General features: G+C 45.9%; 1 protein-coding gene across 1 annotated transcript in view; it reads right to left on the bottom strand.

The window, feature by feature from the left end:
* Window positions 1-23,030, bottom strand: part of sipa1l2a (signal-induced proliferation-associated 1like 2, genome duplicate a) — a 735,281-nt gene that overhangs the window by 492,725 nt on the left and 219,526 nt on the right. The window contains exon 2 of the mRNA XM_082965719.1: window positions 12,062-12,199. The gene's annotated coding sequence lies outside the window, so the exon portion shown is untranslated. The remainder of the gene's footprint in view (window positions 1-12,061; window positions 12,200-23,030) is intronic.

Below are 23,030 nucleotides of genomic sequence, written 5' to 3'. Positions count from 1 at the left end.
TGTGTATAAATAAAGCTTGATTTGATTTGGGTACCACCTATCTCTCTCTCTCTCTCTCTCTCTCTCCCTTCCTTTCCTCTACCAACCGATTCACCACCTTACTCCCTTCCCACCCATTCCCCCTCCCTCCTTCTCCCCTTCCACCTGTCCTCGCTCCTTCTCCCCTCCAAGGTTACAGCAGCCGGGGTCCATATTGTCTTTAACTTGAGGTATCCCCATGGTTTACCACCATGGAGCAAAACAAAAACAGTGTTTACTGCAGACCCGATCTGACCGTGGTTGAATACAGAACAACCTGGTGTAATGCCACAGACCCAATCTGACCCTGGTTGAATACAGAACAACCTGGTGTAATGCCACAGACCCGATCTGACCGTGGTTGAATACAGAACAACCTGGTGTAATGCCACAGACCCAATCTGACCCTGGTTGAATACAGAGCAACCTGGTGTAATGCCACAGACCCAATCTGACCCTGGTTGAATACAGAGCAACCTGGTGTAATGCCACAGACCCAATCTGACCCTGGTTGAATACAGAGAAACCTGGTGTAATGCCACAGACCCAATCTGACCCTGGTTGAATACAGAGCAACCTGGTGTAATGCCACAGACCCGATCTGACCCTGGTTGAATACAGAGCAACCTGGTGTAATGCCACAGACTCGATCTGACCCGGGTTGAATACAGAGCAACCTGGTGTAATGCCACAGACCCAATCTGACCCTGGTTGAATACAGAGCAACCTGGTGTAATGCCACAGACCCAATCTGACCCTGGTTGAATACAGAGCAACCTGGTGTAATGCTATAGTCCTGTTATTATTTACTAACGCTTGACCTTCCTGAAGACAGCTATAACTTAGTAGTTACCAGCCTCAATCAGCACAATGTTTTCCGTATCAAGCTATACAGTTACTATAGTATACCATGGCTGGATCGATGCTGTCATGTTATATTAGAACATGGTGCACTGGATAGGATGTTGGGCTATGACTGTAGAGAGAGAACAAGACAGACATGGAGCCTTCAGAAAAACACACACAAAAAATAACTCTCTGACACTGATGATAAACGAGAGAGAGATGAGATGGGGAGAGAGTGCGAGAGAGAGAGACAGATACAGAGAGAGAGAGAGACAGATACAGAGAGAGAGAGACAGATACAGAGAGAGACAGATACAGAGAGAGAGAGAGAGAGAGAGAGATACAGAGAGAGAGAGACAGAGAGAGAGAGCGAGAGAGAGAGAGAGAGAGAGGAGAGAGAGAGAGTGGAGAGAGAGAGTGGAGAGTTAGAGAGGGAGAGAAAGAAGAGATGAAAGCATTACAGTGAAGGAAGGAGAAATAGAGCACTAAAATGATTTAGTTCACCTCTCAGGGGCAGAGGAGGAGAGAGGAGGGACACTGACCAGAGGAGAGGAGAGGAGAGGAGAGGAGAGGAGAGGAGAGGAGAGGAGAGGAGAGGAGAGGAGAGGAGAGGAGAGGAGAGGAGAGGAGAGGAGAGGAGAGGGACACTGACCAGAGGGGGAGAGGAGAGGAGAGGAGAGGAGGAGAGGAGAGGAGAGGAGAGGAGAGGAGAGGAGAGGAGAGGAGAGGAGAGGAGAGGAGAGGAGAGGAGAGGAGAACTGACCAGAGGAGAGAGGAGAACTGACCAGAGGAGAGAGGAGGAACACTGACCAGAGGAGAGAGGAGGAACACTGACCAGAGGAGAGAGGAGGAACACTGACCAGAGGAGGAGAGGAGAGAGGAGGAACACTGACCAGAGGAGGAGAGGAGAGAGGAGGAACACTGACCAGAGGAGAGAGGAGGAACACTGACCAGAGGAGAGAGGAGGAACACTGACCAGAGGAGAGAGGAGGAACACTGACCAGAGGAGAGAGGAGGAACACTGACCAGAGGAGGAGAGGAGGAACACTGACCAGAGGAGGAGAGGAGAGAGGAGGAACACTGACCAGAGGAGGAGAGGAGGAACACTGACCAGAGGAGAGAGGAGGAACACTGACCAGAGAAGAGAGGAGGAACACTGACCAGAGGAGAGAGGAGGAACATTGACCAGAGGAGGAGAGGAGAGAGGAGGAACACTGACCAGAGGAGAGAGGAGGAACACTGACCAGAGGAGGAGAGGAGAGAGGAGGAACACTGACCAGAGGAAGAGAGGAGGAACACTGATCAGAGGAGAGGACAGAAGAAAGGAGAGAGGAGGGACACTGGCCAGAGGAGAGAGGAGAGAAGAGAGGAGGCATACTGACCAGAGGAGAGAGGAGGAACACTGACCAGAGGAGAGGAGTGGAGAGAGGAGAGACGTGGAACACAGACCAAACTAGCTATCTCTAAGCTCTGTCACAGCTCCCGTTTGAGTTATTTATTGTCGTTGTCTTATCTACTGTAGACTAGGGCCCTGAGCCAGCCTTAGGACTACTGTCCCAGGGTGAGGGAGGCTCCCACCTAGGGCTGCACCCACTAACACAGTCACACTGGCACAGTCACACTGGCACTGACAAAGTCACACTGACACAGTCACGCTGGCACAGTCACACTGACACAGCGGTATTGTCCTTCAACTTTCTGTCCCTTCATCAAGCTAAATCCAGGCTAGTATCATTAAAGAGACAGTAGACCTGGGAACGGAGAATGGCCATCAGGATAGAGCCTCCAGCTAAATTGAAATGTACCAGGAAAAAAAGCAACACAAAGGAAACACTGAAAGGTATAGTTAATGAGCTACATTGTACCAAGCTGACGCAGGCCGTATCGTCCCATTCAATGCTTTCCCTGTTATGGTGTTCTAATGTACACGATTTGATTTGATTCTAAACTTTCTTTGTCGATATGAAAGCTTGTATGTTGAATTTCCTGGTCTCACATTGAGATTTGTGGTTGCAAGTATGATTCGCAAATGTGTCATTTAATTTCGCCAGCTTGTATCATGATGTGTGAAAAATGTAACAACGGTCACGAAGTTATAACTTGACATTTGAATATATTCAATACGATTTTCAAACAGGCAACTTAATTTGAGAATGAATGCAACTGATTTACAAGACTTACGACTGGTGAATCTTCTGGGAATAAACAATTCCTTTGACACAAATGTAACGTCTAACTTCTGACAGGAAGGTTTGTAGTTGTAAATCCGGGGTTTCAATCGGCTAAGCTTCCCAAAAAATTAATTCAATTAAATTGCCCAAATTAAATAATTTACACTACTCATGTCAATACATGAATAAAATAGTTAAAAACACCAGAAAGACCAGAGAGGATCATTACACACCGACAACCCTGGTTGATCTCAATCACATCAAATCAAATCAAATGTTATTGGTCCATACACATGGTTAGCAGATGTTATTGGTAACATACACATGGTTAGCAGATGGTATTGGTCCATACACATGGTTAGCAGATGGTATTGGTCCATACACATGGTTAGCAGATGGTATTGGTCCATACACATGGTTAGCAGATGGTATTGGTCCATAAACATGGGTAGCAGATGTTATTGGTCCATACACATGGTTAGCAGATGTTATTGGTCCATACACATGGTTAGCAGATGTTATTGGTCACATGGTTAGCATATGTTAATGTGAGTGTAGTGAAATGCTTGTGCTTCTAGTTCCGACCATGCAGTAATATATAACAAGTAATATCTAACATTTACACAACAACTACCTTATACACACAAGTGTAAAGGAATGAATATGAATATGGACATATAAATATATGGATGAGTGATGGCTGAACGGCATAGGCAAGATGCAGTAGATGGTATAGAGTACAGTATACACATATATGAGATGAGTAATGTAGGATATGTAAACATTATTAAAGTGGCATTATTTAAAGTGGCTAGTGATACATTATATCAAGATGGCAATATGCAGTAGATGGTTTAGAGTACAGAATATACATATGAGATGAATAATGTAGGGTATGTTAACATATGAAAGTGGCGTTGTTTAAAGTGACTAGTGATACATTTATGACATAAATTTTTCCATTATTAAAGTGGCTAGAGAGCTGAGTCTGTATGTTGGCAGCAACCTCTCTGTGTTAGTGATGGCTGTTTAACAGTCTGATGGCCTTGAGATAGAAGCTGTTTTTCAGTCTCTCGGTCCCTGCTTTGATGAACCTGTACTGATGTCGCCTTCTGGATGATAGTGGGGTGAACAGGCAGTGGCTCAGGTGGTTGTTGTCCTTGATGATCTTTTTGGCCTTCCTGGGACATCGGGTGGTGTAGGTGTCCTGGAGGGCATGTAGTTTGCACCCGGTGATGCGTTGTGCAGACCTCACTACCCTTTGGAGAGCCTTATGGTTGAGGGCGGAGCAGTTGCCGTACCAGGCGGTGATAGAGCCCGACAGCATGCTCTCGATTGTGCATCTGTAAAAGTTTGTGAGTGTTTTTGGTGACAAGCCGAATTTCTTCAGCCTCCTGAGGTTGAAGAGGCACTGTTGCGCCTTCTTCACCACGCTGTCTGTGTGGGTGAACCATTTCAGTTTGTCCGTGATGTGTACGCTGAGGAACTTAAAACGTACTACCCTCTCCATTACTGTCCCGTTGATGTGGATAGGGGGGTGCTCCCTCTGCTGTTTCCTCAAGTCCACGATCATCTCCTTTGTTTTGTTGACGTTGAGTGTGAGGTTATTTTCCTGACACCAAACTCCGAGTGCCCTCACCTCCTCCCTGTAGGCCGTCTCGTCGTTGTTGGTAATCAAGCCACTGTAGTGTCGTCTGCAAACTTGATGATTGAGTCATGGGTGAACAGGGAGTACAGGAGAGGGCTGCGGAGGCCCTGTGCACCCATGTATTCCGGCACTACAGGGTGCCTGAGGACATAGTGTCTGATCGGGGTCCCCAATTTACGTCTAGAGTCTGGAGGGCATTTATGGAACACCTGGGGGTCTCGGTCAGCCTTACCTCAGGTTTCCACCCCGAGAGTAACGGGCAGGTGGAAAGAGTCAACCAAGAGGTGGGTAGGTTTCTGCCGGGAGAGTAGGCGTCGTTTATCCCCTGGGCGGAGATGGCCCAAAACTCCCTACGCCACTCTTCTACTAATCTTACCCCTTTTCAGTGTATGCTAGGGTATCAGCCGGTCCTGGCACCCTGGCATCAGAGCCAGATCGAGGCTCCTGCGGTGGATGAATGGTTTCGGCACTCGGAGGAGTCCTGGAACACTGCCCATGTACGACTACAACAAGCCATCAGGCGGCAAAAGGCGAGTGCCGACAGCCACCGCAATGAGGCCCCGGTTTATGCACCGGGGGATCGGGTCTGGCTCTCGACCCGAAACCTGCCCCTTCACATGCCCTGCTGGAAGCTGGGTCCGCGGTTTGTGGGGCCATTCAAAGTCCTGAGGAGACTGAACAAGGTTTATTATAGGTTACAACTCCCCCCTGATTATCATATTAACCCCTCGTTCCATGTGTCTCTCCTCAGGCCGGTGGTGGCTGGTCCGCTCCAGCTGTCTGAGGTGTGGAAGGTTCCTCCGCCCCCTCTGGACATCGAGGGGGCTCCAGCGTATACCGTACGAGCCATTATGGACTCCAGACGTCGGGCGAGGGGCCTTCAGTACATCGTGGAGTGGGAGGGGTACAGCCCGGAGGAGCGAAGCTGGGTACCGGCGGAGGACATCCTGGACCCATCGTTAATCCAGGAGTTTCACCGCTTCCACCCGGATCGCACTGCTCCCAGTTCTCCGGGTTGTCCCCGAGGCCGGTGTCGGCGCGCGGCTCTCACCACTTCCCCCGAAGTCGGCCCCTCTCCTTTTTCGGGCGGGGTTCGGCGGTCGACGTCACCGGCTTACTAGTCATCACCGATCAATGTTTCCCTGTTCGTTTTGTTTTGTCTTAATTATACACACCTGATTATTATTCCCTGATTATGTTCATTATTTAACCCTCTGGCTTCCCTGTTTGTCTTGTCCGTGATTGTTCATGTTTTGTGGTTGTTGGAGGTGTTTCTCCCAACCCTGTTATTTTGCTGTGGGAGAAGTTTATGTGGTTTTGAGTAAACACGTTTTGTTTGCACTCATCCCTGTGTCCTGTGCCTGACTCCGCTTTTCTCCAAACATATTCATTACACCTCCCATGTAAACACAGTCTGTAGATATCTCCCAGCCCAGCTACCCCCAACACAGCCTCCCATGTAAACACAGTCTGCAGAACTTTCCCAGAGAGAGAGAGATAGATGGAGACAGAGAAAGATAATCTACGCCATCAAAGGGAACATAAAATTTGACATACAAATTAGGATCTGGCAAAAAATACTTGAATCAGTTATAGAACACATTGTCCTTTATGGTGGTGAGGTCTCGGGGCCGCCCTCCAAGGAAGAATTCACAAAATGGTACCAACACCAAATTGCCACTCTGCATGCAGAATTCTGCAAAAAAATATCCTCTGTGTACAACGTAAAACACCAAATAATGCATGCAGAGCAGAATTAGGCCGATACCCACTAATTATCCAAATCCAGAAAATAGCCATTCAATTCTACAACCACCTAAAAGGAAGCGATTCCCAAACCTTCCATAACAAAGCCATCACCTACAGAGAGATGAACCTGGAGAAGAGACCCCCTAAACAAGTTGGTCCTGGGGCTCTGTTCACAAACACAAACAGACCCCACAGAGCTCCAGGACAGCAACACAATTAGACCCAACCAAATCACGAGAAAACAAAAAGGAAATTACTTGACACATTGGAAAGAATGAACAAAAAAACTGAGCAAACAAGAATTCAATTTGGCCCTAAACAGAGAGTATACAGTGTCAGAATATCTGACCACTGTGACTGACCCAAACTTAAGGAAAACTTTGACTATGTACAGACTCAGTGAGCATAGCCTTGCTATTGAGAAAGGCCGCCGTAGGCAGACCTGGCTCTCAAGAGAAGACAGGCTATGTTCACACTGCCCACAAAATGAGGTGGAAACTGAGCTGCACTTCCTAACCTCCTGCCAAATGTATGACCATATTAGAGACACATATTTCCCTCAGATTACACAGACCCACAAAGAATTAGAAAACAAATCCAATTTTGATAAACTCCCATATCTACTGGGTGAAATAACACAGTGTGACATCAAAGCAGTAATATTTGCTACCTGTTGCCACAAGAAAAGGTCAACCAGTGAAGAACAAACACCAATATAAATACAACCCATATTTATGTTTATTTATTTTCCCTTCTGTACTTTAACTATTTGTACATCATTACAACACTGTATATAGACATAATATGACATGTGAAATAAACTCTGTAATGTTTACTGTTACTTTTGGTTATTATCTATTTCACTTGCTTTGGCAATGTAAACATGCTGTATTTTTCCCAATAAAGCTCTTTGAATTGAATTGAAATGAACTGAGAAAGCACAACTACTAGTATCTAACTATCTACTAGTATCTAACTATCTACTGTATCTGTTATAAAAAGGGATTGGCAGACGTTACTGTGAGGGTGAAGTGTCTCTGTTTCTCTCCTTCTCCCTCCCTCCCTCCCTCCACTTCTCAACATCTCAGGTCAGTCAAAGTCCACATCGTCAAATGATGAAGAACATGGTTGGGGACGAGGGTTGGGGCCTGAGAGCTGTGTGTGACACTGTGATAGCTGGACAACACAGGGTGACTAACTCACTCACACACGCTGACCAACACATCACCCCCTGGATGTGTCACCTCACAACTCAGCCCATCCTCTTCATCGTCTCTCAGGCTGACACTTTCTTTACAGGATTTGTTGTTTTCTGGCTTTTCTCACTGTAATGACAGAAAGTTGGCAGAAGAGAGACATTTTGGATTCCTAGGCAGCAGCTGTCAGATCCACAGCAGGCAGGCAGGCAGGCAGGCAGGCAGGCAGGCAGGCAGGCAGGCAGGCAGGCAGGCAGGCAGGCAGGCAGACAGACAGGCAGGCAGGCAGGCAGGCAGGCAGACAGACAGACAGACAGACAGACAGACAGACAGACAGACAGACAGACAGACAGACAGACAGACAGACAGACAGACAGACAGACAGACGCAGTCTTCTAGTCAGGCTCTGGAGACGGGCACATCGCGCACCGCTCCCGAGCATACTACTCGCCAATGTCCAGTCTCTTGACAACAAGTTCGATAAAAATCTGAGCAAGGGTAGCATTCCAGAGAGACATAAGAGACTATAACGTTCTTTGCTTCACGGAAACATGGCTCACTTGAGACAAGCTATCAGAGTCGGTACAGCCAGCTGTTTTTTTCTGATTATAATCACAGCTCCATATACTCCCCCCCCCCCAAGCAGACACATCGACGGCCCTGAACGAACTTCATTTGACTCTATGTAAACTGGAAACCACATATCCTGAGGCTGCATTTATTGTAGCTGGGGATTTTAACAAGGCTAATCTGAAAACAAGACTCCCTAAATTCTATCAGCATATCGATTGTGCAACCAGGGCTGGTAAACCCTGGATCATTGTTATTCTAACTTCCGCGACGCATATTTAATTATTTATTTATTTATTTTATTTCACATTTATTTAACCAGGTAGGCTAGTTGAGAACAAGTTCTCATTTGCAACTGCGACCTGGCCAAGATAAAGCATAGCAATTCGCCACATACAACAACACAGAGTTACACATGGAATAAACAAAACATACAGTCAAAAATACAGTAGAACAAAAGAAAACAAAAAGTATATATACAGTGAGTGCAAATGAGGTAAGATAAGGCAATAAATAGGCCATGGTGGTGAAGTAATTACAATACAGCAATTAAACACTGGAATGGTAGATGTGCAGAAGATGAATGTGCAAGTAGAGATAGTGGGGTGCAAAGGAGCAAGATAAATAAATAAATACGGTATGGGGATGAGGTAGGTAGATAGATGGGCTGTTTACAGATGGGCTATGTACAGGTGCAGTGATCTGTGAGCTGCTCTGACAGCTGACAGCTGATATAAGGCGAAGCCCTCCCCCGCCCTCCTTTCGGAAAAGCTGACTACGACTCCATTTTGTTGCTCCCAGCCTATAGACAGAAACTAAAACAGGAAGCTCCCGCGCTCAGGTCTGTTCAACGCTGGTCCGACTTTCTGATTCCACGCTTCAAGATTGCTTCGATCGCGTAGACTGGGATATGTTCCGCATTGCGTCAAACAACAACATTGACGAATACGCTGATTCGGTGAGCGAGTTTATTAGCATGTGCATCGGCGATGTCGTACCTACAGCAACTATTAAAACATTTCCAAACCAGAAACCGTGGATTGATGGCAGCATTCTCGCAAAACTGAAAGCGCGAACCACTGCTCTTATCAGGGTAAGATGACCGGAAACATGACCGAATACAAACAGCGCAGCTATTCCCTCCGCAAGGCAATCAAACAAGCTAAGCATCAGTATAGAGACAAAGTAGAGTTGCAATTCAATGGCTCAGACAGAAGAGGTATGTGGCAGGGTCTACAGTCAATCACGGATTACAAAAAGAAAACCAGCCTTGTCGCAGACCAGGATATCTTGCTCCCAGACAGACTAAACAACCTCTTTTCGCGCTTTGAGGACAATACAGTGCCACTGACATGGCCCGCTACCAAAACCTGCGGACTCTCCTTCACTGCAGCCAATGTGAGTAAAACATTTAAACGTGTCAACCCTCGCAAGGCTGCAGGCCCAGACGGCATCCCCAGCTGCGTCCTCAGAGCATGCGCAGACCAGCTGGCTGGTGTGTTTACGGACATATTCAATCAATCCTTATCCCAGTCTGCTGTTCCCACATGCTTCAAGAGGGCCACCATTGTTCCTGTTCACAAGAAAGCTAAGGTAACTGAGCTAAATGACTACCGCCCTGAAGCACTCACTTCCGTCATCATGAAGTGCTTTGAGAGACTAGTCAAGGATCATATCACCTCCACCCTACCTGACACCCTAGACCCACTCCAATTTGCTTACCGCCCCAATAGGTCCACAGACGAAGGAATCACACTGCACACTGCACACTGCCCTAACCCATCTGGACAAGAGGAATACCTATGTGAGAATGCTGTTCATCGACTACAGCTCAACATTTAACACCATAGTACCCTCCAAACCCGTCATCAAGCTTGAGACCCTGGGTCTCGACCACGCCCTGTGCAACTGGGTACTGGACTTCCTGACGGGCCGCCCCCAGGTGGTGAGGGTAGGTAACAACATATTCACCCCGCTGATCCTCAACACTGGGGCCCCACAAGGGTGAATTCTGAGCTGTCTCCTGTACTCCCTGTTCACCCATGACTGCATGGCCACGCATGCCTCCAACTCAATCATCAAGTTTGCTGACGACACTACAGTGGTAGGCTTGATTACCAACAACGATGACACGGCCTACAGGGAGGAGGTGAGGGCCCTCGGAGTGTGGTGTCAGGAAAATAACCTCACACTCAACGTCAACAAAACAAAGGAGATGATCGTGGACTTCAGGAAACAGCAGAGGGAGCACCCCCCTATCCACATCAACGGGACAGTAGTGGAGAGGGGAGTAAGTTTTAAGTTCCTCGGCGTACACATCACAGACAAACTGAAATGGCTCACCCACAAAGACAGTGTGGTGAAGAAGGCGCAGCAGCACCTCTTCAACCTCAGGAGGCTGAAGAAATTCGGCTTGTCACCAAAAACACTCACAAACTTTTACAGATGCACAATCGAGAGCATCTGTCAGGCTGTATCACCGCCTGGTACGGCAACTGCTCCGCCCACAACCGTAAGGCTCTCTAGAGCGTAGTGAGGTCTGCACAACGCATCACCGGGGGCAAACTACCTGCCCTCCAGGACACCTACACCACCCGATGTCACAGGAAGGCCATAAAGATCATCAAGGACAACAACCACCCGAGCCACTGCCTGTTCACCCCGCTAACATCCAGAAGGTGAGGTCAGTACAGGTGCATCAAAGCGGGGACCAGAGACTGAAAAACAGCTTCTATCTCAAGGCCATCAGACTGTTAAACAGCCACCACTAACATCGAGTGGCTGCTGCCAACATACTGTCTCAACTCCAGCCACTTTAATAATGTAAAAATGTATGAAAAATATATCACTAGCCACTTTAAACAATGCCACTTTATATAATGTTTACATACCCTACATTACTCATCTCATATGTATATACTGTACGCTATACCATCTACTGCATCTTGCCATCTTGATGAAATACATGTATCACTAGCCACTTTAAACAATGCCACTTTTATATGTTTACATATCCTACATTACTCATCTCATATGTATATACTGTACTCTATACCATCTACTGCATCTTGCCTATGCCGTTTGGCCATCACTCATTCATATATTTATATGTACATATTCTTATTCATTCCTTTACACTTGTGTGTACAAGGTAGTTGTTGTGAAATTGTTAGGTTAGATTACTCGTTGGTTATTACTGCATTGTCGGAACTAGAAGCACAAGCATTTCGCTACACTCACATTACCATCTGCTAACCATGTGTATGTGACAAATAAATTTGATTTGATTTGATTTGACAGACAGACAGAGTCGGGCCCTAGCAGCCGTGACAGACAGACAGACAGACAGACAGACAGACAGACAGACAGACAGACAGACAGACAGACAGACAGACAGACAGACAGACAGACAGACAGACAGACAGACAGACAGACAGACAGACAGACAGACAGACAGTTATTCAGCGCAGCGCAGTTATTCACCCCTGAAGATCATCTCAACCTTCAGCATCTGAAGCCTAGAAACTACATGCCTTTAACTGGCTTTGACACCATCTGTCTGGCTCCAATATGGCACCAGTAATCACATACACAGGCAGCCAGAAACACACATCCTCAAAGGGAAGTTAGAGTTAGGCTAGATTAAAACAGCATTTGATTAAAGTCAAGCCAAAGACTGAGGTTTTGCTTCATAACTTGTCCTATTATGTTAAACAAGCATACCACTTCATATCAACACATCCAGCACTTGATTTGAACTGAAATAAGGACACTGTTTATATTTAGGTACAGGAGCAACACAATGTTGTTGAGCTAATATTCACTCAAGTCAAGCGTTGAACATGTAGAATCTCCATTCCTACCTGATCATAGAAGTAGGACTTCCCCCAATCTACCACAGTAGTATCCTATCCTCTCTTTCCACAGATCTGTGTGTCCCAGCGTGACAGTGACATGATGTCCAGCAATGCTACTCCAGCTGCTGCTTATCCATCACACACCTGTTGATAAGAAACCTCAGTGAGAATCCAAAAAGACACCAACAAGAGAAAGAGTAGTCCATGGTCCCTCCGCACACAGAAAACACTACAGTCCTCCTTTCACTCTTCATTCATTCTGTTTGAAGAGAGAGAAAAAGAGAGAGAGAAAAAGAGAGAGAGAGAGAAAAAGAGAGAGAAAAAGAGAGAGAGAAAAAGAGAGAGAGATAGAGAGAGAAAAAGAGAGAGAGAGAGAGAGAGAAAGAGAGAGAAAAAGAGAGAGATAGAGAGAGAAAAAGAGAGAGAGATAGGGAGAAAAAGAGAGAGAGAGATAGGGAGAAAAAGAAAGAGAGAGATAGGGAGAAAAAGAGAGAGAGAGATAAAGAGAAAAAGAGAGAGAGAGAGAAAAAAAGAGAGAGAGAGAGAAAAAGAGAGAGAAAAAGAGAGAGAGATAGAGAGAGAAAAAGAGAGAGAAAGAGAGAGAGAAAGAGAGAGAAAAAGAGAGAGATAGAGAGAAAAAGAGAGATATAGAGAGAAAAAGAGAGAGAGAGATAGAGAGAAAGAGAGAGAGATAGAGAGAAAAAGAGAGAGAGATAGAGAGAAAAAGAGAGACGGACAGACGGACGGACGGACGGACGGACGGACGGACGGACAGACAGACAGACAGACAGACAGAGAGAGAGAGAGAGAGATAGATAGATAGATAGATAGATAGATAGATAGATAGATAGATAGATAGATAGATAGATAGATAGATAGATAGATAGATAGATAGATAGATAGATAGATAGATAGATAGATAGATAGATAGATAGATAGATAGATAGATAGATAGATAGATAGATAGATAGATAGATAGATAGATAGATAGATAGATCGATAGATCGATAGATAGATAGATAGATAGATTAAAAGAGGGAGAGAGCGTAGATAATTCTACTCAGCTGACTCGTACATTTTCCACAGTGAAAACATTGTACTGAGCAACTGTCAAATTGGCTTTTCTTTTTACCAAATTTCAGTAAGACAGGCCATGTATTCACCCTGCACACCCTAATTGACAAAAATGCAAACCAAAACATAAGCAAAGTCTTCTCATGCTTTCTTGATTTCGAAAATCTTTTGACTCAATTTGGCATGAGTGTGAGGTTAAAATTGGCACATAACACATACATGGACGTGGGGTAAGACATGGATGCAGCTTGAGCCCTACCCTATTCAACATATACAGTTCAAGTCGGAAGTTAACATACACCTCAGCCAAACACATTTAAACTCAGTGTGTCGCAATTCCTGACATTCAACCTAGTAAACATTCCCTGTCTCAGGTCAGTTAGGATCACCACTTTATTTTAAGAACGTGAAATGTCAGAATAATAGTAGAGAGAATGATTTATTTCAGCTTTTATTTCTTTCATCACATTCCCAGTGGGTCAGAAGTTTACATACACTCAATTAGTATTTGGTAGCATTGCCTTTAAATTGTTTAACTTGGGTCAAACGTTTCGGGTAGCCTTCCACAAGCTTCCCACAATAAGTTGGGTGAATTTTGGCACACTCCTCCTCACAGAGCTGGTGTAACTGAGTCAGGTTTGTAGGCCTCCTTGCTCGCACACACTTTTTATGATCTGCCCACACATTTTCTATCGGATTGAGGTCAGGTCTTTGTGATGGCCACTCCAATATCTTGACTTTGTTGTCCTTAACCTGTTAGGGCTAGGGGGCAGCATTGACACGGCTGGATAAAAAACATACCCGATTTAATCTGGTTACCACTCCTACTCAGTAACTAGAATATGCATATACTTATTACATATGGATAGAAAACACCCTAAATTTTCTAAAACTGTTTGAATGGTGTCTGTGAGTATAACAGAACTCAAATGGCAGGTCAAAACCTGAGAGATTCCTTTACAGGAAGTGGCCTGTCTGACCATTTCTGGAACTTCTTTGCCATCTCTATCATTTACTAAGGATCTCTGCTCTAACGTGACACTTCCCACGGCTCCAATAGGCTCTCAGAGCCCGGGAAAAAAGAGAATGTCGTCATTCCAGCCCCAGGCTGAAACACATTATCGCCTTTCTCAAGTGGCCCATCAAGAGACACTAGCTTATGCGCGTGACCCCGACCGCCCCCGCCTTTGGGATTTTTTCCTCTGTTTGCCGAAAAGGAGATTCCCTGTCGGAATATTATCGCTTTTCTACGAGAAAAATGACGTAAAAATTGATTTTAAACAGCGGTTGACATGCTTCGACGTACGGCAATGGAATACTTTGAATTTTATTGTCAGGAATTGCGCCAAGCGCGCGACACTTCTTTACTATTTCGGATAGTGTCTGGAACGCACGAACAAAACGCCGCTATTCGGATATAACGATGATTATGGTGAGTGCTAAACTTGCCGGGTGTCTAAATAGCGAGCCCGTGATGCCTGGGCTATGTACTTAGAATATTGCAAAATGTGCTTTCACCAAAAAGCTATTTTAAAATCGGATATATCGAGTGCATAGAGGAGGTCTGTATCTATAATTCTTAAAATAATTGTTATGCTTTTTGTGAACGTTTATCGTGAGTAATTTAGTAAAATGTTAGCGAATTCCCCGTAAGTTTGCGGGGGGTATGCTAGTTCTGAACGTCACATGCTAATGTAAAAAGCTGGTTTTTGATATAAATATGAACTTGATTGAACAAAACATGCATGTATTGTATAACATAATGTCCTAGGGTTGTCATCTGATGAAGATCATCAAAGGTGAGTGCTGCATTTAGCTGTCTTCTGGGTTTTGGTGACATTATATGCTGGCTTGAAAAATGGGTGTCTGATTATTTCTGGCTTGGTACTCTGCTGACATAATCTAATGTTTTGCTTTCGTTGTAAAGCCTTTTTGAAATCGGACAGTGTGGTTAGATTAACGAGAGTCTTATCTTTAAATGGCTGTAAAATAGTCATATGTTTGAGAAATTGAAGTAATAGGATTTTGAAGATTTTGAAAATCGCACCACAGGCTGGCAGTGGCTGTTACGTAGGTGGGACGAATTCGTCCCGCCGGTCCCATAGAGGTTAAGCCATTTTGTCACAACTTTGGAAGTATGCTTGGGGTCATTGTCCATTTGGAAGACCCACTGCGACCAAGCCTTAACTTCCTGACTGATGTCTTGAGATGTTGCTTCAATATATCCACAGAATTTTCCTTTCTCATGATGCCATCTATTTTGTGAAGTGCACCAGTCCCTCCTGCAGCAAAGTACCCCCACAACATGATGCTGCCACCCCTGTGCTTCATGGTTGGGATGGTGTTCTTCAGCTTGCAAGCCTCCCCCTTTTTCCTCCAAACAAAACGATGGTCATTATGGCCAAACAGTTCTATTTTTATTTCATCAGACCAGAGGACATTTCTCCAAAAAGTGTGATCTTTGTCCCCATGTGCAGTTGCAAACCGTAGTCTGGCTTTTTTATGGTTGTTTTGGAGCAGTGGCTTCTTCCTTGCTGAGCAGCCTTTCAGGTTATGTTGATATAGGACTTGTTTTACTGTGGATATAGATACTTTTGTACCTGTCTCCTCCAGCATCTTCACAAGGTCCTTTGCTATTGTTCTGGGATTGATTTGCATTTCGCATCAAAGTTCGTTCATCTCTAGGAGACAGAACGCGTCTCCTTCCTGGGCAGTATGACGTCTGTGTGGTCCCATGGTGTTTAAACTTGCGTACTATTGTTTGTACAGATGAACGTGGAACCTTCAGGCGTTTGTAAATTGCTCCCAAGGATGAACCAGACTTGTGGAGGTCTACAATTTTTGTCTGCGGTCTTGGCTGATTTCTTTTGATTTTTCCATTATGTCAAGCAAAGAGGCACTGAGTTTGAAGGTAGGCCTTGAAATACATCCACAGGTACACGTCCAATTGACTCAAATTATGTCAATTAGCCTATCAGAAGCTTCTAATGCCATGACATAATTTTCTGGAATTTTCCAAGCTGTTTAAAGGCACAGTCAACTTAGTGTATGTAAACGTCTGACCCACTGGAATTGTGATACAGTGAATTATAAGTGAAATAATCTGTCTGTAAACAATTGTTGGAAAAATTACTTGTGTCATGCACAAAGTAGATGTCCTAACCGACTTGCCAAAACAATAGTTTGTTAACAACAAATTTGGGGAGTGGTTGAAAAACTAGTTTTAATTAATGACTCCAACCTAAGTGTATGTAAACTTCCGACTTCAACTGTATATCAACGAATTGGCGAGGGCACTAGAATAGTCCGCAGCACCCGGCCCCACCCGAATAGAATCTGAAGTCAAATGTCTACTGTTTCCTAATGATCTGGTGCTTCTGTCCCCAACCAAGGAGGGCCTACAGCAGCACCTAGATGTTCTGCACAGATTCTGTCAGACCTGGGCCCTAACAGTAAATCTCAGTAAGACAAAAATAATGGCGTTCCAAAAAAGGTCCAGTTGCCAGGACCACGAATACAAATTCCATCTAGAAACTGTTGCCCTAGCGCACACAAAAAAGTATACATACCTTGGCCTAAACATCAGCACCACAGGTAACTTCCACAAAGCTGCGAATGATGTGTGAGGCAAGGCAAGAAGGGCCTTCTACACAATCAAAAGGAACATAAAACTTGACATACCAATTAGGATTTGGCTAAAAATACTTGAATCAGTTATCGATATCATTGCCCTTTATGTTTGTGAGGTCTGGGGTCCGCTCATCAACCAAAAAGTCACAAAATGGTACAAAATCAAATTGAAACTCAGCATGCAGAATTCTGCAAAAATATGCTGTTGCCACAAGAAAAGACAACCAGTGAAGAACAAACACCATTGTAAATACAACCCATATTTATGTTGATTTATTTTCCCTTTTGTACTTTAACTATTTGCACATCGTTACAACACTGTGTGTATATATATATATATACACTGCTCAAAAAAATAAAGGGAACACTTAAACAACACAATGTAACTCCAAGTCAATCACACTTCTGTGAAATCAAACTGTCCACTTAGGAAGCAACACTGATTGACAATACATTTCACATGCTGTTGTGCAAATGGAATAGACAACAGGTGGAAATGATCCTAAAGGAGTGGTTCTGCAGGTGGGGACCACAGACCACTTCTCAGTTCAGGTTCAGTTCAAGCAGGTTCACACTGAGCACGTGACAGATGTGACAGAGTCTGAAGATGACGTGGAGAACGTTCTGCTGCCTGCAACATCCTCCAGCATGACCGGTTTGGCGGTGGGTCAGTCATGGTGTGGGGTGGCATTTCTTTGGGGGGCCGCACAGCCCTCCATGTGCTCGCTAGAGGTAGTCTGACTGCCATTAGGTACCGTAGCAGTCCTGCTGCTGGGTTGTTGCCCTTCTACGGCCTCCTCCACATCTCCTGATGTACTGGCCTGTCTCCTGGTAGCGCCTCCATGCTCTGGACACTACGCTGACAGACACAGCAAACCTTCTTGCCACAGCTCGCATTGATGTGCCATCCTGGATGAGCTGCACTACCTGAGCCACTTGTGTGGGTTGTAGACTCCGTCTCATGCTACCACTAGAGTGAAAGCACCGCCAGCATTCAAAAGTGACTAAAACATCAGCCAGGAAGCATAGGAACTGAGAAGTGGTCTGTGGTCCCCACCTGCAGAACCACTCCTTTATTGGGGGTGTCTTGCTAATTGCCTATCATTTCCACCTGTTGTCTATTCCATTTGCACAACAGCATGTGAAATTTATTGTCAATCAGTGTTGCTTCCTAAGTGGACAGTTTGATTTCACAGAAGTGTGATTGACTTGTAGTTACATTGTGTTGTTTAAGTGTTCCTTTTATTTTTTGAGCAGTGTATATATAGTTCCTTTGGAACCTTTGAGAGTGTAATGTTTACTGTTCATTTTTTATTGTTAATTTCACTTTTGTTTATTATCTATTTCATTTGACATTGAAGAGAGAGAGAAAGAGGTAGTGAAAGTGACAGTAGTCATTCTGCTGAAATGCATACATCTACAGTCCTAATGTGCCTCTACTTTCCTCTTTCCTCCTTCCGCTCCCCCCTCTCTCTCTCCTCCTTCCCCTCTCCAACTGTGACCAAGCCACCAACAGCATCATTAGCATATGTAAGGGGAAAGAGGGAGTGTGTGAGTCAGGGGTCCAGATCGTGACTTTCAGCCTTATCAGTCTAACAGGACAGAAGAAAACATATTGTTCCTGAAAACAGAAGCAGGGTTCCACCTCATGACTGTGAATTCTGTGTAATGGCAGCTAGAGCCGGCTGCTTTGGAGGCAGGAGCAGCAGGACATACAGGAATCCACTGGAGCAGCAGGACATACAGGAATCCACTGGAGCAGCAGGACATACAGGAATCCACTGGAGCAGCAGGACATACAGGAATCCACTGGAGCAGCAGGACATACAGGAATCCACAGAAGCAGTAGGACATACAGGAATCCACTGGAGCAGCAGGACATACAGGAATCCACTGGAGCAGCAAGACTATCAGGAATCCACTGGAGCAGCAAGACATACAATAATCCACTGGAGCAGCAGGACATACAGGAATCCACTGGAACAGCAGGACATACAGGAATCCACTGGAACAGCAGGACATACAGGAATCCACTGGAGCAGTAGGAAGTACAGTAGGTAACACTGAGCTACAGAGACTATAGTATATAAACTGAAGTCCCAGGAGGTAACACTGAGCTATAGAGACTATAGTATATAAACTGAAGTCCCAGGAGGTAACACTGGTAACACTGAGCTACAGAGACTATAGTATATAATGAAGGCTTATGAAGGCTTATATAAAGGAGGTAGAGACTATAGTATATAAACTGAAGTCCCAGGAGGTAACACTGAGCTATAGAGCTTTGTTGGCCATTAAAACATTAGTAGGGCCTTTTAAACGTTAGTAGGGCCTTTAAAACGTTAGTAGGGCCTTTGAAACGTTAGTAGGGCCATTAAAACATTAGTAGGGCCTTTAAAACGTTAGTAGGGCCTTTAAAACGTTAGTAGGGCCTTTAAAACATTAGTATGGCCTTTAAAATGTTAGTAGGGCCATTAAAACGTTAGTTTTAGTTCTAGTTCAATTTAATTAGTTCTATTTACATTTTTGCCTACTGTTTTTTTCCTAGATTCCTTTTTCTCAGTTCAGGTTTTCAATTTCCCAATTTTTTTCAGTTTTTCACACTTTTTTAAACCACAAAATGTTATTTTCTGTGTTCACAACAATGCTTAAACCACATCAGGGGATACATTTTGTGGTCTGGGAAAAATGTAAGAAACTTCAATTTTTGAGTGTAGTTGCCCTTTAATTCGGTAAGCATGCCCTGCACTGTTGTTTGGTTAGTTTTATTGTGCACAGTAAGAGAACATGTGATGATGATGTATTCCATACACAGTGATTCACATTGTAGCCAATGGAATGGGTGGAATACAAGGCCAGCAACACTCTGTATTATTCAGAGCCCCATGAAATAACACCATACAGATGTTCGACAGACTCTAGGGAGTTTTCCCTACAATACTTTTCCTGTGGCACCCAGAATAGTTATTGCTCTAAGTCAAGGTGCAGTGAATTGCATTGGTGGCATTTATGTGACCTTGGAACATATTTTAAAAACACACATTTAAGGCAAATGTCACTTAAATATGGAAATATATGAATCATCATTAAGGTTTAGACAATTATTTTTTATATATCTTGAATAAATACAGGTCCCTGTCTCCGTCCCTGTCTGTCTCCGTCCCTGTCTGTCTGTGTCCCTGTCTGTCTGTGTCCCTGTCTGCCTGTGTCCCTGTCTGTCTGCGTCCTTGTTTGTCTGCGTCCCTGTCTGCCTGCGTCCCTGTCTACCTGCGTCCGTCTGCCTGCGTCCCTGTCTGTCTGCGTCCTTGTCTGTCTGCATCCCTGGCCCTGTCTGCCTGTCCCTGTCTGTCTGCGTCCCTGTCTCTGTCTCCATCCCTGTCTCTGTCTCTGTCTCTGTCCCTGTCTCTGTCTCTATCCCTGTCTCCGTCTTCGTCTCCATCCCTGTCTCCGTCTCAGTCTCCATCCCTGTCTCTGTCTCTATCCCTGTCTCTTTCTCCATCCCTGTCTCCATCCCTGTCTCTGTCTCCAACCCTGTCTCTGTCTCCATCCCTGTCTCTGTCTCCATCCCTGTCTCCATCCCTGTCTCTGTCTCCATCCCTGTCTCTATCCCTGTCTCTGTCTCCATCCCCGTCTCTGTCTCCATCCCTGTCTCCATTCCTGTCTCCATTCCTGTCTCCATTCCTGTCTCTGTCTCCATCCCTGTCTCTGTTCCTGTCTCTGTCTCTGTCCCTGTCTCCATCCCTGTCTCTGTCTCCATCTCTGTCTCCATCCATGTCTCTGTCTCCATCCCTGTCTCTGTCTCCGTCCCTGTCTCTGTCCCTGTCTCTGTCCCTGTCTCTATCCCTGTCTGTCTATATCCCTGTCTCTGTCTCCATCCCTGTCTCTGTCGATATCCCTGTCTCTGTCGATATCCCTGTCTCTGTCTATATCCCCATCCCTGTCTCTGTCCCTGTCGTCATCCCTGTCTCTCTCCCTGTCTCTGTCCCTGTCTCCATCCCTGTTTCTGTCTCCATCCCTGTCTCTGTCTCCATCCCTGCCTCTGTCCCTGTCTCTGTCCCTGTCTCCATCCCTGTCTCTGTCTCCATCCCTGCCTCTGTCCCTGTCTCTGTCCCTGTCTCTGTCTCCATCTCCATCCCTGTCCCTGTCTCCATCCCTGTTTCGGTCTCTGTCCCTGTCCCAGTCTCCATCCATGTCTCTGTCTCTGTCTCTGTCTTTATCCCTGTCTCTGTCTCCATCCATGTCTCTGTCCCTGTCTCCATCCATGTCTCTGTCTCTGTCTCTATCCCTGTCTCTGTCTCCATCCCTGTCTCTATCCCTGTCTCTGTCCCTGTCCCTGTCTCTGTCTTTCTCCATCCCTGTCCCTGTCTCTGTCTCTATCCCTGTCCCTGTCTCTATCCCTGTCTCTGTCTCTATCCCTGTCTCTGTCTCTATCCCTGTCTCTGTCTCTATCCCTGTCCCCATCCCTGTCTGTCTCCCTGTCTCCATTCTGTCTCTGTCCCTGTCTCTGTCCCTGTCTCCATCCCTGTTTCTGTCTCTGTCCCTGTCTCCATTCCTGTCTCTGTCTCTGTCCCTGTCTCCATCCCTGTCTCTGTCCCTGTCTCCATCCCTGTCTCTGTCTCCATCCCTGTCTCTGTCTCTGTCTCCATCCCTGTCTCTGTCTCCATCCCCGTCTCTGTCTCCATCCCCGTCTCTGTCCCTGTCTCTGTCCCTGTCTCTATCCCTGTCTGTCTATATCCCTGTCTCTGTCCTCATCCCTGTCTCTGTCGATATCCCTGTCTCTGTCGATATCCCTGTCTCTGTCGATATCCCTGTGTCTGTCTATATCCCCATCCCTGTCTCTGTCCCTGTCGTCATCCCTGTCTCTCTCCCTGTCTCTGTCCCTGTCTCCATACCTGTTTCTGTCTCCATCCCTGTCTCTGTCTCCATCCCTGCCTCTGTCCCTGTCTCTGTCCCTGTCTCCATCCCTGTCTCTGTCTCCATCCCTGCCTCTGTCCCTGTCTCTGTCCCTGTCTCTGTCTCCATCTCCATCCCTGTCCCTGTCTCCATCCCTGTTTCGGTCTCTGTCCCTGTCCCAGTCTCCATCCATGTCTCTGTCTCTGTCTCTGTCTCTATCCCTGTCTCTGTCTCCATCCATGTCTCTGTCCCTGTCTCCATCCATGTCTCTGTCTCTGTCTCTATCCCTGTCTCTGTCTCCATCCCTGTCTCTATCCCTGTCTCTGTCCCTGTCCCTGTCTGTCTCCATCCCTGTCCCTGTCTCTGTCTCCATCCGTGTCCCTGTCTCTATCCCTGTCTCTGTCTCTATCCCTGTCTCTGTCTCTATCCCTGTCTCTGTCTCTATCCCTGTCCCCATCCCTGTCTGTCTCCCTGTCTCCATTCTGTCTCTGTCCCTGTCTCTGTCCCTGTCTCCATCCCTGTTTCTGTCTCTGTCCCTGTCTCCATTCCTGTCTTTGTCTCTGTCCCTGTCTCCATCCCTGTCTCTGTCCCTGTCTCCATCCCTGTCTCTGTCTCCATCCCTGTCTCTGTCTCTGTCTCCATCCCTGTCTCTGTCTCTGTCCCTGTCTCCATCCCTGTCTCTGTCTCTGTCTCCATCCCTGTCTCGATCTCTATCACTGTCTCTGTCTCTCTATCCCTGTCTCCATCCCTGTTTCTGTCTCTGTCTCTGTCCCTGTCTCTGTCTCTGTCTGTCTCCGTCCCTGTCTCCATCCCTGTCTCCATCCCTGTCTCTTTCTCTGTCCCTGTCTCTGTCTCCAACCCTGTCTCCATCCTTGTCTCGGTCTCTGTCTCTGTCTCCATCCCTGTCTCTACCGATGTCTGTCTCCATCCCTGTCTCTACCGATGTCTGTCTCCATCCCTGTCTCTGTCTCCATCCGTGTCTCCATCCCTGTCTCTGTCTCCATCCCTGTCTCTGTCCCTGTCTCTGTCTCATCCCTGTCTCTGTCTCCATCCCTGTCTCTGTCCCAGTCTCTGTCTCCATCCCAGTCTCTGTCTCCATCCCAGTCTCTGTCTCCCAGTCTCTGTCTCCATCTCTGAAAGATCCAGAATCTCCTCACTGCCCCCAGTACAGTTTATATGAGTATGTCCCAGTATGATGAGGTAACAGAGCATAATGTTGTATGGAGGTCAACTCCAATACATGTTCATGTCATCTTCACCAATCACCTGCAGTGAAACATTATTCTGACCACCGGTTTCTGTATGCTAGCTATGCTACCAGCTTATCCAAATGGGAGTTAGCATTTAGCAGTCACTTCTTCTAAACCTGAAATGGAAC

This window comes from Salmo salar, chromosome 19, assembly GCF_965601325.2.
Source record: "Salmo salar chromosome 19, fSalSal1, whole genome shotgun sequence".
Taxonomy (NCBI): domain Eukaryota; kingdom Metazoa; phylum Chordata; class Actinopteri; order Salmoniformes; family Salmonidae; genus Salmo; species Salmo salar.
The sequence above is the reverse complement of the archived record's forward strand: the minus strand, read 5'-3'. Positions and strand labels throughout refer to the sequence as shown.